We start from the raw sequence: 17,364 nt of genomic DNA, 5'->3' as shown, positions 1-17,364 counted from the left end.
TGATCCAAATACCCTCATTATGATCATTTCTAATACATGATTCATTCTCATTTTGATCATTTATGGTAAAAGATTCAATCTCAACATCAATATCACCTTGATCTCCAATTCTTTCATCAATTACTTTGTTAGATAAAAGCACTATAGACCATTTCGTACTTGTCGGATCAGTGACATAGAATACTTGTTTAGCTTGAGAGGCTAGAATGAAAGGCTCATCTGTGTAACCCACCCTATTAAGATCAACTTGCAAAAATCCTGACTTATCCACTCGTATGCCATTATTATTTTCAACCCACTTGCAACCAAATATAGGAATCTGAAACTTCTCATAATCAAACACCAAAATGCGCTCGATAACCCCAAAATATGACAGATTTGCAAATTTCGGGTTTAAGTCCTTCACACTTGATATGTGCATTGCTTCAGCTACCAAGGTGACACCACTATTTTGCATAGTACTTTTATCATCTTGTTCTTTGGTATAAAATGTGTATCCATTAATTGCGTATGCGCTATAAGAAAACACAACCAAACTTGGACCATATGCTAAACATCTCAACCTTTCTATTATTGAAGCGGGATCTGAACGATACTTTGAATAAATATGTTCCTTAAACCATGGTATGAAACTTCGATTGTGCTCTCGTACTATCCAATTCTCATTTCTATTCGGATTTAAACCTCGAAGAACACCCTTGTGCATTTCAACATACGGCTCAACCTCAATCTCATTGTGCAGAACATACAAATGCACTTGATCTCGTTCGACCCTTGATACTGTCACAACTTTATTTCCAATTAGCTGTTTACCTTCTTTTTTTTCAACAATATGAGATTTGGGGAGTCCAATTGATTGAACATTTGACAAATATTCTGTACAAAACTCAACCGCTTCTTCAACAATGTATCGTTCGGCAATACAACCCTCTGGTCGACTTCGGTTTTTCACATACCCTTTTAATATTTTCATATAACGTTCAGCAGGGTACATCCATCTCATATAAGCTGGTCCGCACAATTGTGTCTCTTTCACAAGATGAACGACTAGATGGACCATTATGTCAAAAAACGAGGGAGGAAAATACATTTCAAGATCACACAAAGTAACAACTATTTCTTTTTGCAATGTTGGTAAGATCGCAGGATCGATCATCTTACTGCAAATTGACTTGAAGAAAAAACACAATTTAGTTATTGCGCTTCTTACTTTTTCTGGCAGAATAGAACGTATACTTATCGGTAGAAAATGTTCCATTATAACATGGCAATCATGCGTCTTTAAACTCTTTAACTTGAGGTCTTTCATAGACACAAGTCTTCTAATATCTGATGAGTAGCCTTCTGGAACTTTAACTTCACTTAGGAACTTACACAATATTTTTTTCTCCTTTCTAGATAGAGTGTAAACAGCAGGTGGTAGATATGTTCGTTTTCCTTTCTTCACGGGTCCCAATTCAGTTCTCATTCCCATGTTTACCATGTCCTTCCTTACATTAAGGCCATCCTTAGACTTTCCTTGTATATTGAGTAACGTACCAATAACACTGTCAAATACATTTTTTTCAATATGCATAACATCGAGGAAATGTCTTACATACAAAGACTTCCAATATGGCAGTTCAAAAAAAATTGACCTTTTCTTCCACCAACTCTTGACAAGTGTATGTGCAAAAGGCTTGCCAAACTTAGTACTTACGTCCTTCACCTTTTCAAAAATTTGATCACCTGTCAACATTGTTGGAGCTCTACCTTCTTCTGTATTTCCATTGAATGCTTTTCTCCACCCACGGTAGTGATGATTAGAATTTAAGAATCTACGATGACCGAGAAAGACATTCTTATGACAAAGGTCCAATCGCATCGTATCGGTTCCGTCTTCACAAACAGGACACGCTTTTTCACCTTTAATGCTGTACCCTGATAGATTTCCGTATGCTGGAAAATCATTAATTGTTCCAAACAACATCGCCCTCAAGTTGAAACTTTCTTTCCTATACCCATCATAAACCTCCACACCGTTCTCCCACAAAAACTTTAAATCTTCGATTAAGGGTGTCAAGTATACGTCTATGTCATTCCCTGGTTGTTTAGGCCCAGAAATTAACATAGATAACATCATGTACTTACGCTTCATACATAGCCATGGAGGTAGGTTATAAATCATAAGAATCACAGGCCATGTGCTATGCGAGATACTTTGAATACCATGTGGGTTCATTCCATCAGTAGACAATGCCAAGCGAAGGTTTCTTGCTTCTTTTCCAAATTCAGGATAATCATTATCAATTTTCATCCACTGGGGTGAATCTGCCGGATGTCGAAACTTTCCATCAATAATTCTTTCATCTGCATGCCAAGTCAAGTGTCTTGAATCGGTTTCACTACGATACATGCGTCTAAATCTCGGAATTATAGGAAAATACCATAAGACTTTTGCTGGAGACAACTTTTTCTTATATCGAGGGGCACCACATTTAGGACACTCATTTAACGATGCATACTCGTTTCGAAACAAAACGCAATCGTTTGAACAGGCATGTATCTTATCATAGCTCATGCCAATAGAGCACAACATCTTTTTGGCCTCATACGTTCGATTGGGAAGAACATTATCCTCTGGTAGTATATCTTTCATAAGAGCTAATAACTCTGTGAAACTTTTATCCGACCATCCATTGCCCGCCTTTAAGTTGTACAACTTTAATAACGCAGACAATCTTGTGAATTTTGTACAACCATTATACAACGGTTTCTCTGCATCGCTTACCAACCTCTCGAACATTTTGGGACAGTCCTTAAGATCTTCTTCAAGCGCTTCTGCAATCTCTTCGACTCGATCATAATCATATGTATCTGTGCAATCGTCGTTTGAAGCATAGGTCGTATTATACCCCGATTCAACATTCTCGTTACTTTTCTCACCATGCAAATTCCAACATGTATAACTTCTATCAATTCCATACCGTAGTAAATGCGATGCCAACTGAACCGCGTCAACCTGACTCCCATAACAGCAACTCAAGCAAGGACATGTCATTCGATTGGGGTCTTTGGCGTGCGCAATAGCAAACTTAACAAATTTCGATACCCCATTCTCGTACTCTTTCGACAATCGATTGGAATACATCCATGTCTTATCCATGGTTTTAACGCAAAGTAATTAGGGTACAAAACGGTATAACGCGTTTCTGTCAAAACCCAAAGTATACACGGAATGAATACGGAGCAAGAAAACACAACATATTCACGCAATTTCAGACAAATTCATCACAGTGTACCAGTAATTTGAGGAAGAAATTTACCTCGGATTTACCGAACAGCAACGTCGAGAAGGTCAAACTCACGGAAACACAGGGAATGAGCGCTGTACATATAAAACAACATCAAGGATAAGTCATAACGTATAAAACAATTCAAGAAACTTATATGATGCACATGAACAATTCAAGAACCAAGTAATCGATCATTCAAGAAATTCAATTCACAAGTAAGAACCAAGAAATTCAAGAACCAAGAAATTCAATTCACATTATCAATTTTATTAAATTATCAACTCGATGGGGATATAAGGTTAGTGTGTCAATGGACGAACCGGTATATCAATAGTTAAACTACGTGGACTAATATTAATAAAAGGAGTGCTAACAATACCAACTCTAACACTCTTTTATTGGGTGAAACTCGTCTAAGTCCCACTATTTTGAGTCTTTTGTCTGTCTCCTTTCCAAGAACTCAAGAGCTTGTTGCGACCAAAACACAGTTCCAAATATCATAACTGCTTCCTAATGCATAACTAGAGCTAAATAATATAAAACTGTCTAATTAGCTCAGACCAATCACTTTGAACCTCTAGGCCACCACTCATGATCTTTACTAGTAAGAGGTCATATAGATTTAAGACGGAATACATCCCACACAGGCAGTTTAATTGGAACAGTACCACATATAACTGGTTGTACATAGTTACTGGTTGTAAACAGAACTATACTAAGTGCACAAGTACCTGAGTTTGTCGCTTTGAGATTAAAAAATATAGGACAAAACCGGACAGCTACAACAGCTTTGCTTGCGCAGGGAATCTGTATAGCAGGCCTGCATATCAAGGTCAAATAATAAAGCAACATACATAACTAACATATTTTGGTAACTTGATTCATTAGCTTAACATGAATAATTGAACATAATGATTCATTCTAGATACTAAATGATTAAACACATGCTTTGGGTTTGTATAATATCTAAGCTGAAAGACATACCGAGAAAGATCTTTTCTAGAAAATATGTAAGCTGCATTAACAGATTCAGACGCAGTACCGATTTTGTAAGAACCTGAAATGGGCAAAGACATGAAGTTTTCAATTAGACGCAAACCATGTAATAAAAGCTAAGCAAGAATTTATCTATAAAGGAAGAAAACAACATATATGGTTCCCTCAGATCCTCAAGACCTCCTATTTGCTCACCACGATACTCAACAACCTGCAGACAAGCACATGAAAAATGTACATATAGTCCATCAGGGTTCATTTTACACTACAGTGACCATCTTAAAAATTCACATAATATTAAAACATCATTTTACAACATTAAATAGGATTGCCAAAATATGACTGTAGCAGACAAAGTTATGCCAAAATATGAATGTACATTTTGAAGTTTAACTGTTCATTCAAACCAACATGTAATAGGATTGCCAAAATATGAGACATTGCTCTAAGTTCTTGAAACCATATCACATATATCACTGTAGCAGACAAAGTTATTCCATTTGAGTATCCAACATTTAACATCAAAATCACTTTCTGAAATTTCAGTAATAGTTAGAATATGAGGATACAATGGTGCAAACATATCAGTTCATTCCTTCCTACTTTCTCAGCAAATTTAAACAAATGTTGAAAAGGCACTGATTCTATTAGAACTCCCAACATTATTTCTAAGTCAATGGCGATGCAAGTTACAGAATATCATTTATATCAGAACAAGATGAAACTTTCGGTAAGTTACAGAATATTAAGCAAACATAGTCACAAACTCTAATAATCGATACTGACAAATAAATAACCCATAATGTAGCAATGCAAGTCCATTCAAACCAAAATCGACCACCTATTCTTTGACTTCTAGGGCAAAACAGAAAGACACGAAAACCTAACCTTAAAACGCAATGAGATTTCCAGGTATTGAATCCTTCTCTTTCGAATGCAGTCTCTTTCAAATTTGCAGTGTTTATCGTTGAGATTTCCAGGTACTCTGTGGAATTTTTTCCAGGGCAGCGAGAGCTTCGAACGAGAGAGAGTGAAAGAGGGATTTCTGAAAGTCAGGGATTTTGTAATATTAGATTTATTATAATTTTTATAAATGACCTATGAGAGCGCTTTTACCATGAAAGCGCTTTCATAGATGTGACACTGAGACCTATAAGAGCGCTTTTACCTTAAAAGCGCTTTCATAAGTCTGAAACCCATGAGACCTATAAGAGCGCTTTTACCTCAAAAGCGCTTTCATAAGTGTGAAACCCATGAGACCTATAAGAGCGCTTTTACCTTAAAAGCGCTTTCATAAGTGTGTGAGACTGAGACCTATAAGAGCGCTTTTACCTTAAAAGCGCTTTCATAAGTGTGAAACCCATGAGACCTATAAGAGCGCTTTTACCTTAAAAGCGCTTTCATAAGTGTGAAACTCATAGATGTGAGACTGAGACCTATAAGAGCGCTTTTACCTTAAAAGCGCTTTCATAAGTGTGAAACCCATGAGACCTATAAGAGCGCTTTTACCTTAAAAGCGCTTTCATAAGTGTGAAACTCATAGATGTGAGACTGAGACCTATAAGAGCGCTTTTACCTTAAAAGCGCTTTCATAAGTGGAGACCTATAAGAGCGCTTTTACCTTAAAAGCGCTTTACACGCATAGGCGAATTTTTTTTCAAGCTATTACAGCGCTTTTTTTAAAAAGCGCTTTCTTTTTGGTGCTGCCAAAAGCACTTTTTGGCGTAGTGAATATTTATGAAAAAAGGTAATAAGTCATGAGACCTATAAGAGCGCTTTTACCTTAAAAGCGCTTTCATAAGTGTGAAACTCATAGATGTGAGACTGAGACCTATAAGAGCGCTTTTACCTTAAAAGCGCTTTTATAAGTGTGAAACCCATGAGACCTATAAGAGCGCTTTTACCTTAAAAGCGCTTTCATAAGTGTGAAACTCATAGATGTGAGACTGAGACCTATAAGAGCGCTTTTACCTTAAAAGCGCTTTCATAAGTGGAGACCTATAAGAGCGCTTTTACCTTAAAAGCGCTTTACACGCATAGGCGAATTTTTTTTCAAGCTATTACAGCGCTTTTTTTAAAAAGCGCTTTCTTTTTGGTGCTGCCAAAAGCACTTTTTGGCGTAGTGAATATTTATGAAAAAAGGTAATAAGTCATATGCCTTGCATTGTCTTACCTTTTTTGGACGCAAGAGATAACTAAGGTGTCATCTTATTTTTCATGGTAAGATTTTCTTCACAAAAATATAACATGGACTTTAGAATAAAAGTATGTGATTACTAAGCAATGAATTTGCGACCAGGTTTAATTTGGGGGACGTTTGTGATACACCAAAACAACACATTGCGTTTGCCAGGAGTCGAACCCGGGTCTATTGCTTGGAAGGCAATTATCCTAACCGTTGGACTACAAACGCTTACTCAATTCTTTAAAAATATTGACCGATGTATTATTAGTTTGTAAGTGGTAAATAATCTTCTCAATATTACATATGAGCTAAAGAATTTACATATATTTTTCTCAAAATAAATAAAAATCATATCACGTTTGTTTTCAAGAAATCATGTATCCTTCTCTTCAAAAATAAATCAATTAACCTCTATAATTCTTTTTTATATCATTATTTGTCTTTGTTCCTCACTTTATTTATTTCTTTGTATTTGTTTTTTGTTGTTGGTGGGTATCATGTCTTATTTATGTATAAGAATACGAAGATGGGTTGAGAGAATTCTTTAAGTTTGTTGTTGATCATGCATAGAAAAGCAGGTCCGTTGAAACTATTTTCTCTTTTTTTAGAGTGTTGTTATACAAATATTGGTGGATACACTATTCACAAGAAAAAACTAGATCCAACAATAAAAGAAGATATATACATCTAATATTTTCTAACAAAGATATGCATGAATTTGATCGTTTTAATAAGCTTGTGCATGTAGTTGATAAGGAACTTTTGATTGTCTATAAAAATTTGAGAGGTTGGACGTAATGTTTATAAAATGTTGCATGCTAGGTATTTTAAGTTCACGTGATTGTAATCGTTCTTTATATTGTAAAACATCAACCTAAAAAATGGATCTTCTAAAGAGAACTTTAACAACTTGTTTACTTTGGTAAGAAATTTTTTAACCGACAATAATATGTTCCCTCGTACAACGTATGAAGCTCAACTTTTTTTTTTGCAATTCATTGGCATGAATTATAAGAAGATAGTTGTTTGTACTAAAGACTGCATTTTATTTTAAAATGTGTACGCATCATTAAATACGTGTCCTACATATATAAATTGGTATGTGCTATAAGAAAGAAAATAAGAAAAAACTTTATCCAAAGAGTTAGGTTATTTTTTGATAATGTCAAGATTTATGAGCGTGTATCAGAATGCAGAAGGTGAAAACACTTAATGTTAAGGTTACTGATTGATTGCTTAAACAACATACATAATTTTCTAAATAGAATTATAATGATTACCAATATTTATGAAAGAATGTAATAAGTCATATGTCATGCATTGTCTTATCTTTTTTGGAGGCAAGAGATAACTAAGCTGTCATCTTATTTTTCTTGGTAAGATTTTCTTCACAAAAATATAACATGGGCTTTAGAATAAAAGTATGTGATTACTAAGCAATGAATGGATGTTAAAGCCTTTAAGTAATCTTGATTATAACTGGGAAAATATTTTGGATTAGGAAGAATATTTTTCTAAATAGAATTTTAATGATTACCAATATTTATGAAAGAAGGTAATAAGTCATATGCCTTGCATTGTCTTATCTTTTTTGGACGCAAGAGATAACTAAGGTGTCATCTTATTTTTCTTGGTAAGATTTTCTTCACAAAAATATAACATGGACTTGAGAATAAAAGTGGGGGACGTTTGTGATACACCAAAACAACACACTGCGTTTTCCGGGATCGAACCCAAGTCTATTGCTTGGAAGGCAATTATCCTAACCGTTGGACTACAAATGCTTACTCAATTCATTAAAAATATTGACCGATGTATTATTAGTTTGTAAGTGGTAAATAATCTTCTCAATATTACATATGAGCTAAACAATTTACATATATTTTTCTCAAAATAAAGAAAAATCATATCACGTTTGTTTTCAAGAAATCATGTATCCCTCTCTTCAAAAATAAAACAATTAACCTCTATAATTCTTTTTTATATCATTATTTGTCTTTGTTCCTCACTTTATTTATTTCTTTGTATTTGTTTTTTGTTGTTGGTGGGTATCATGTCTTATTTATGTATAAGAATACGAAGATGGGTTGAGAGAATTCTTTAAGTTTGTTGTTGATCATGCATAGAAAAGCAGGTCCGTTGAAACTATTTGCTCTTTTTTTAGAGTGTTGTTATACAAATATTGGTGGATACACTATTCACAAGAACAAACTAGATCCAACAATAAAAAAAGATATATACATCTAATATTTTCTAAAAAAGATATGCATGAATTTGATCGTTTTAATAAGCTTGTGCATGTAGTTGATAAGGAACTTTTGATTGTCTATAAAAATTTGAGAGGTTGGAAGTAATGTTTATAAAATGTTGCATGCTAGGTATTTTAAGTTCACGTGATTGTAATCGTTCTTTATATTGTAAAACATCAAACTAAAAAATGGATCTTCTAAAGAGAACTTTAACAACTTGTTAACTTTGGTAAGAAATGTTTTAACCGACAATAATATGTTCCCTCGTAAAACGTATGAAGCTCAACTTTTTTTTTGCAATTCATTGGCATGAATTATAAGAAGATAGTTGTTTGTACTAAAGATTGCATTTTATTTTAAAATGTGTATGCATCATTAAATACGTGTCCTACATATATAAATTGGTATGTGCTATAAGAAAGAAAAATAAGAAAAAACTTTATCCAAAGAGTTAGGTTATTTTTTGATAATGTCAAGATTTATGAGCGTGTATCAGAATGCAGAAGGTGAAAACACTTAATGTTAAGTGTACTGATTGATTGCTTAAACAACATACATAATTTTCTAAATAGAATTATAATGATTACCAATATTTATGAAAGAAGGTAATAAGTCATATGTCATGCATTGTCTTATCTTTTTTGGACGCAAGAGATAACTAAGGTGTCATCTTATTTTTCTTGGTAAGATTTTCTTCACAAAAATATAACATGGACTTTAGAATAAAAGTATGTGATTACTAAGCAATGAATTTGCGACCAGGTTTAATTTGAGGGACGTTTGTGATACACCAAAACAACACATTGCGTTTGCCGGGAGTCGAACCCGGGTCTATTTCTTGGAAGGCAATTATCCTAACCGTTGGACTACAAACGCTTACTCGATCCATTAAAAATATTGACCGATGTATTATTAGTTTGTAAGTGGTAAATAATCTTCTCATTATTACATATGAGCAAAACAATTTACATATATATTTCTCAAAATAAAGAAAAATTATATCACGTTTGTTTTCAAGAAATCATGTATCCCTCTCTTCAAAAATAAAACAATTAACCTCTATAATTCTTTTTTATATCATTCTTTGTCTCTGTTCCTCACTTTATTTATTTCTTTGTATTTGTTTTTTATTGTTGGCGGGTATCATGTCTTATTTATGTATAAGAATACGAAGATGGGTTGAGAGAATTCTTTAAGTTTCTTGTTGATCATGCATAGAAAAGCAGGTCCGTTGAAACTATTTGCTCTTTTTTTAGAGTGTTGTTATACAAATATTGGTGGATACACTATTCGCAAGAAAAAACTAGATCCAACAATAAAAGAAGATATATACATCTAATATTTTCTAAAAAAGATATGCATGAATTTGATCGTTTTAATAAGCTTGTGCATGTAGTTGATAAGGAACTTTTGATTGTCTATAAAAATTTGAGAAGTTGGAAGTAATGTTTATAAAATGTTGCATGCTAGGTATTTTAAGTTCACGTGATTGTAATCGTTCTTTATATTGTAAAACATCAACCTAAAAAATGGATCTTCTAAAGAGAACTTTAACAACTTGTTACCTTTGGTAAGAAATCTTTTAACCGACAATAATATGTTCCCTCGTAAAACGTATGAAGCTCAACTTTTTTTTTTGCAATTCATTGGCATGAATTATAAGAAGATAGTTGTTTGTACTAAAGATTGCATTTTATTTTAAAATGTGTATGCATCATTAAATACGTGTCCTACATATATAAATTGGTATGTGCTATAAGAAAGAAAATAAGAAAAAAATTTATCCAAAGAGTTAGGTTATTTTTTGATAATGTCAAGATTTATGAGCGTGTATCAGAATGCAGAAGGTGAAAACACTTAATGTTAAGGTTACTGATTGATTGCTTAACTAACATACATAATTTTCTAAATAGAATTATAATGATTACCAATATTTATGAAAGAAGGTAATAAGTCATATGTCATGCATTGTCTTATCTTTTTTGGAGGCAAGAGATAACTAAGGTGTCATCTTATTTTTCTTAATAAGATTTGCTTCACAAAAATATAACATGGACTTTAGAATAAAAGTATGTGATTACTAAGCAATGAATGGATGTTAAAGCCTTTAAGTAATCTTGATTATAACTGGGAAAAGATTTTGGATTAGGAAGAATATTTTTCTAAATAGAACTATAATCATTACCAATATTTATGAAAGAAGGTAATAAGTCATATGCCTTACATTGTCTTATCTTTTTTGGACGCAAGAGATAACTAAGGTGTCATCTTATTTTTCTTGGTAAGATTTTCTTCACAAAAATATAACATGGACTTTAGAATAAAAGTATGTGATTACTAAGCAATGAATTTGCGACCAGGTTTAATTTGAGGGACGTTTGTGATACACCAAAATAACACATTGCGTTTGCCGGGTATCGAACCCGGGTCTATTGCTTGGAAAACAATTATCCTAACTGTTGGACTACAAACGCTAACTCGATTCATTAAAAATATTGACCGATGTATTATTAGTTTGTAAGTGGTAAATAATCTTCTCAATATTACATATGAGCTAAACAATTTACATATATTTTTCTCAAAATAAATAAAAATCATATCACGTTTGTTTTCAAGAAATCATGTATCCCTCTCTTCAAATATAAAACAATTAACCTCTATAATTCTTTTTTATATCATTCTTTGTCTCTGTTCCTCACTTTATTTATTTCTTTGTATTTGTTTTTTATTGTTGGTGGGTATCATGTCTTATTTATGTATAAGAATACGAAGATGGGTTGAGAGAATTCTTTAAGTTTCTTGTTGATCATGCATAGAAAAGCAGGTCCGTTGAAACTATTTGCTCTTTTTTTAGAGTGTTGTTATACAAATATTGGTGGATACACTATTCGCAAGAAAAAACTAGATCCAACAATAAAAGAAGATATATACATCTAATATTTTCTAAAAAAGATATGCATGAATTTGATCGTTTTAATAAGCTTATGCATGTAGTTGATAAGGAACTTTTGATTGTCTATAAAAATTTGAGAGGTTGGAAGTAATGTTTATAAGATGTTGCATGCTAGGTATTTTAAGTTCACGTGATTGTAATCGTTCTTTATATTGAAAAACATCAACCTAAAAAATGGATCTTCTAAAGAGAACTTTAACAACTTGTTAACTTTGGTAAGAAATTTTTTAACCGACAATAATATGTTCCCTCGTAAAACGTATGAAGCTCAACTTTTTTTTTTGCAATTCATTGGCACGAATTATAAGAAGATAGGTTTTTGTACTAAAGATTGCATTTTATTTTAAAATGTGTATGCATCATTAAATACGTGTCCTACATATATAAATTGGTATGTGCTATAAGAAAGAAAATAAGAAAAAACTTTATCCAAAGAGTTAGGTTATTTTTTGATAATGTCAGGATTTATGAGCGTGTATCAGAATGCAGAAGGTGAAAACACTTAATGTTAAGGTTACTGATTGATTGCTTAAACAACATAAAAGTATGTGATTACTAAGCAATGAATGGATGTTAAAGCCTTTAAGTAATCTTGATTATAACTGGGAAAATATTTTGGATTAGGAAGAATATTTTTCTAAATAGAATTATAATGATTACCAATATTTATGAAAGAAGGTAATAAGTCATATGCCTTGCATTGTCTTATCTTTTTTGGACACAAGAGATAACTAAGGTGTCATCTTATTTTTCTTGGTAAGATTTTCTTCACAAAAATATAACATCGGGAGTCGAACCCAGGTCTATTGCTTGGAAGGCAATTATCCTAACCGTTGGACTACAAACGCTTACTCAATTCATTAAAAATATTGACCGATGTATTATTAGTTTGTAAGTGGTAAATAATCTTCTCTATATTACATATGTGCTAAACAATTTACATATATTTTTCTCAAAATAAAGAAAAATCATATCACGTTTGTTTTCAAGAAATCATGTATCCCTCTCTTCAAAAATAAAACAATTAACCTCTATAATTCTTTTTTATATCATTCTTTGTCTCTGTTCCTCACTTTATTTATTTCTTTGTATTTGTTTTTTATTGTTGGTGGGTATCATGTCTTATTTATGTATAAGAATACGAAGATGGTTTGAGAGAATTCTTTAAGTTTCTTGTTGATCATGCATAGAAAAGCAGGTCCGTTGAAACTATTTGCTCTCTTTTTAGAGTGTTGTTATACAAATATTGGTGGATACACTATTCGCAAGAAAAAACTAGATCCAACAATAAAAGAAGATATATACATCTAATATTTTCTAAAAAAGATATGGATGAATTTGATCGTTTTAATAAGCTTGTGCATGTAGTTGATAAGGAACTTTTGATTGTCTATAAAAATTTGAGAGGTTGGAAGTAATGTTTATAAAATGTTGCATGCTAGGTATTTTAAGTTCACGTGATTGTAATCGTTCTTTATATTGAAAAACATCAACCTAAAAAATGGATCTTCTAAAGAGAACTTTAACAACTTGTTAACTTTGGTAAGAAATTTTTTAACCGACAATAATATGTTCCCTCGTAAAACGTATGAAGCTCAACTTTTTTTTTTGCAATTCATTGGCATGAATTATAAGAAGATAGTTGTTTGTACTAAAGATTGCATTTTATTTTAAAATGTGTATGCATCATTAAATACGTGTCCTACATATATAAATTGGTATGTGCTATAAGAAAGAAAATAAGAAAAAACTTTATCCAAAGAGTTAGGTTATTTTTTGATAATGTCAAGATTTATGAGCGTGTATCAGAATGCAGAAGGTGAAAACACTTAATGTTAAGGTTACTGATTGATTGCTTAAACAACATACATAATTTTCTAAATAGAATTATAATGATTACCAATATTTATGAAAGAAGGTAATAAGTCATATGCCATGCATTGTCTTATCTTTTTTGGAGGCAAGAGATAACTAAGGTGTCATCTTATTTTTCTTGGTAAGATTTTCTTCACAAAAATATAACATGGACTTTAGAATAAAAGTATGTGATTACTAAGCAATGCATGGATGTTAAAGCCTTTAAGTAATCTTGATTATAACTGGGAAAAGATTTTGGATTAGGAAGAATTTTTTTCTAAATAGAATTATAATGGTTACCAATATTTATGAAAGAAGGTAATAAGTCATATGCCTTGCATTGTCTTATCTTTTTTGGACGCAAGAGATAACTAAGGTGTCATCTTATTTTTCTTGGTAAGATTTTCTTCACAAAAATATAACATGGACTTTACAATAAAAGTATGTGATTACTAAGCAATGAATTTGCGACCAGGTTTAATTTGAGGGACGTTTGTGATACACCAAAATAACACATTGCGTTTGCTGGGGGACGTTTTTGATACACCAAAACAACACATTGCGTTTGCCGGGAGTCGAACCCGGGTCTATTGCTTGGAAGGCAATTATCCTAACCGTTGGACTACAAACGCTTACTCGAATTATTAAAAATATTGACCGATGTATTATTAGTTTGTAAGTGGTAAATAATCTACTCAATATTACATATGAGCTAAACAATTTACATATATTTTTCTCAAAATAAAGAAAAATCATATCACATTTGTTTTCAAGAAATCATGTATCCCTCTCTTCAAAAATAAAACAATTAACCTCTATAATTATTTTTTATATCATTCTTTGTCTCTGTTCCTCACTTTATTTATTTCTTTGTATTTGTTTTTTATTGTTGGTGGGTATCATGTCTTATTTATGTATAAGAATACGAAGATGGGTTGAGAGAATTCTTTAAGTTTCTTGTTGATCATGCATAGAAAAGCAGGTCCGTTGAAACTATTTGCTCTTGTTTTAGAGTGTTGTTATACAAATATTGGTGGATACACTATTCGCAAGAAAAAACTAGATCCAACAATAAAAGAAGATATATACATCTAATATTTTCTAAAAAAGATATGCATGAATTTGATCGTTTTAATAAGCTTGTGCAAGTAGTTGATAAGGAACTTTTGATTGTCTATAAAAATTTGAGAGGTTGGAAGTAATGTTTATAAAATGTTGCATGCTAGGTATTTTAAGTTCACGTGATTGTAATCGTTCTTTATATTGTAAAACATCAACCTAAAAAATGGATCTTCTAAAGAGAACTTTAACAACTTGTTAACTTTGGTAAGAAATTTTTTAACCGACAATAATATGTTCCCTCGTAAAACGTATGAAGCTCAACTTTTTTTTTTGCAATTCATTGGCAAGAATTATAAGAAGATAGTTGTTTGTACTAAAGATTGCATTTTATTTTAAAATGTGTATGCATCATTAAATACGTGTCCTACATATATAAATTGGTATGTGCTATAAGAAAGAAAATAAGAAAAAACTTTATCCAAAGAGTTAGGTTATTTTTTGATAATGTCAAGATTTATGAGCGTGTATCAGAATGCAGAAGGTGAAAACACTTAATGTTAAGGTTACTGATTGATTTCTTAAACAACATACATAATTTTCTAAATAGAATTATAATGATTACCAATATTTATGAAAGAAGGTAATAAGTCATATGCCATGCATTGTCTTATCTTTTTTGGAGGCAAGAGATAACTAAGGTGTCATCTTATTTTTCTTGGTAAGATTTTCTTCACAAAAATATAACATGGACTTTAGAATAAAAGGTTTAATTTGGGGGACGTTTGTGATACACGAAAACAACACATTGCGTTTGCCGGGAGTCGAACCCAGGTCTATTGCTTGGAAGGCAATTACCCTAACCGTTAGACTACAAACGCTTACTCGGTTATTAAAAATATTGACCGATGTATTATTAGTTTGTAAGTGCTAAATAATCTTCTCAATATTACATATGAGCTAAACAATTTGCATATATTTTTCTCAAAATAAAGAAAAATCATATCACGTTTGTATTCAAGAGATCATGTATCCCTCTCTTCAAAAATAAAACAATTAACCTCTATAATTCTTTTTTATATCATTCTTTGTCTCTGTTCCTCACTTTATTTATTTCTTTGTATTTGTTTTTTGTTGTTTGTGGGTATCATGTCTTATTTATGTATAAGAATACGAAGATGGGTTGAGAGAATTCTTTAAGTTTGTTGTTGATCATGCATAGAAAAGCAGGTCCGTTGAAACTATTTGCTCTTTTTTTAGAGTGTTGTCATACAAATATTAGTGGATACACTATTCGCAAGAAAAAACTAGATCCAACAATAAAAGAAGATATATACATCTAATATTTTCTAAAAAAGATATGCATGAATTTGATCGTTTTGATAAGCTTGTGCATGTAGTTGAAAAGGAACTTTTGATTGTCCATAAAAATTTGAGAGGTTGGAAGTAATGTTTATAAAATGTTGCATGCTAGGTTTTTTAAGTTCACGTGATTGTAATCGTTCTTTATATTGTAAAACATCAACCTAAAAAATGGATCTTCTAAAGAAAACTTTAACAACTTGTTAACTTTGGTAAGAAATTCTTTAACCCACAATAATATGTTCCCTCGTAAAACGTATGAAGCTCAACTTTTTTTTTTGCAATTCATTGGCATGTATTATAAGAGGATAGTTGTTTGTACTAAAGATTGCATTTTATTTTAAAATGTGTATGCATCATTAAATACGTGTCCTACATATATAAATTGGTATGTGCTATAAGAAAGAAAATAAGAAAAAACTTTATCCAAAGAGTTAGGTGTAAGGGCAAATTGTCATACAACATACGATCATAGGTTTTGATGATGACAAATGACCACCATGGGTGAATCGGCATTGTCGATTCCACCTCTACAAAACAAATGCAACATATCACCTATCATATCTTTTTCTATGCTCATCTAAACTGCTATATTTCCTACAACATATGTGGATAAAATGTGGTCATGACAAAATGCATGAAAACCACAAAAATATGAATTTTTGCAGATTTGCAGGGTTTGAGTCGACCGCAAAGGTCAGCGCATGAACCACGGGTCAGCGCATAACATAGTGCAGTTGGTCACGGGTCAGCGCATGGAGGCTTGAGTCGACCACAGGTTGGCGCATAACATAGTGCAGTTGGTCACGGGTCAGCGCATGGAGACTTAAGTCGACCACAGGGTCGGCGCATGAAGCTTTCACTTTCCCACGGGTCAGCGCACGCCGACCTATGGTCAACGCATACTGATGTATTCTTCAGTCTGTCCAAAACTGCAGGCCATGCATCAACGCAGAGACCTGCTATGGTCGACCGCTCGTGCGCAAATTCAGTTTTTGAGTATTTCCCACTCTGTTTGAAAAGCTATTAAGTTGGTTGGTTGGTTAGTTACTATATATATAGAAGTTTAGTTACTTGTATCAACTAACATTTGTCAAATTGATTCAAGTGTTCAAAGAAACAAGAAAAAGTGAAATAGGTGTCCAAGATTCTTCATCTTCATCTTCAATATCTCACAACACATCAACTACACACAACCATTTTTGAAGTGCTTTGTGATTGGTTAAAGGTGATAAGGTTCGAAGCCGAGATTGGGGAATTCGGTTCGGGTTGAAGCTTGTGGTAGGTTTTTTCTTGAATAAAACCTTTAGGGTTTTGTCCTCCAAGGCTGGTTTGTTTTTGGGGGTTTTTGGTCGAATTCTTCATCAATTTTCAGCTGAGCGAAGGTGATTGAGAAGAGGAAGTCTTCATCAATCTAGTAGCGGATTC

At 32.4% G+C, this 17,364-nt stretch overlaps 4 non-coding genes across 4 annotated transcripts; all 4 read right to left on the bottom strand.

The window, feature by feature from the left end:
• Positions 1 to 6,612: 6,612 nt before the first annotated feature.
• On the bottom strand, positions 6,613 to 6,684 carry TRNAG-UCC (transfer RNA glycine (anticodon UCC)). The gene has a single exon. It is a non-coding gene; the product is annotated as a tRNA-Gly (tRNA).
• Positions 6,685 to 9,509: 2,825 nt separating this feature from the next.
• TRNAG-UCC (transfer RNA glycine (anticodon UCC)) lies at positions 9,510 to 9,581 on the bottom strand. The gene has a single exon. It is a non-coding gene; the product is annotated as a tRNA-Gly (tRNA).
• Positions 9,582 to 14,075: 4,494 nt separating this feature from the next.
• Positions 14,076 to 14,147, bottom strand: TRNAG-UCC (transfer RNA glycine (anticodon UCC)). Its single transcript has one exon. It is a non-coding gene; the product is annotated as a tRNA-Gly (tRNA).
• A 1,236-nt stretch (positions 14,148 to 15,383) lies between these two features.
• TRNAG-UCC (transfer RNA glycine (anticodon UCC)) lies at positions 15,384 to 15,455 on the bottom strand. The gene has a single exon. It is a non-coding gene; the product is annotated as a tRNA-Gly (tRNA).
• Between the last annotated feature and the right edge of the window lie 1,909 nt (positions 15,456 to 17,364).

This window comes from Lathyrus oleraceus, chromosome 1, assembly GCF_024323335.1.
Source record: "Lathyrus oleraceus cultivar Zhongwan6 chromosome 1, CAAS_Psat_ZW6_1.0, whole genome shotgun sequence".
Classification (NCBI taxonomy): Eukaryota; Viridiplantae; Streptophyta; class Magnoliopsida; order Fabales; family Fabaceae; genus Lathyrus; species Lathyrus oleraceus.
This window is presented reverse-complemented; position numbering and strand designations above follow the sequence as displayed.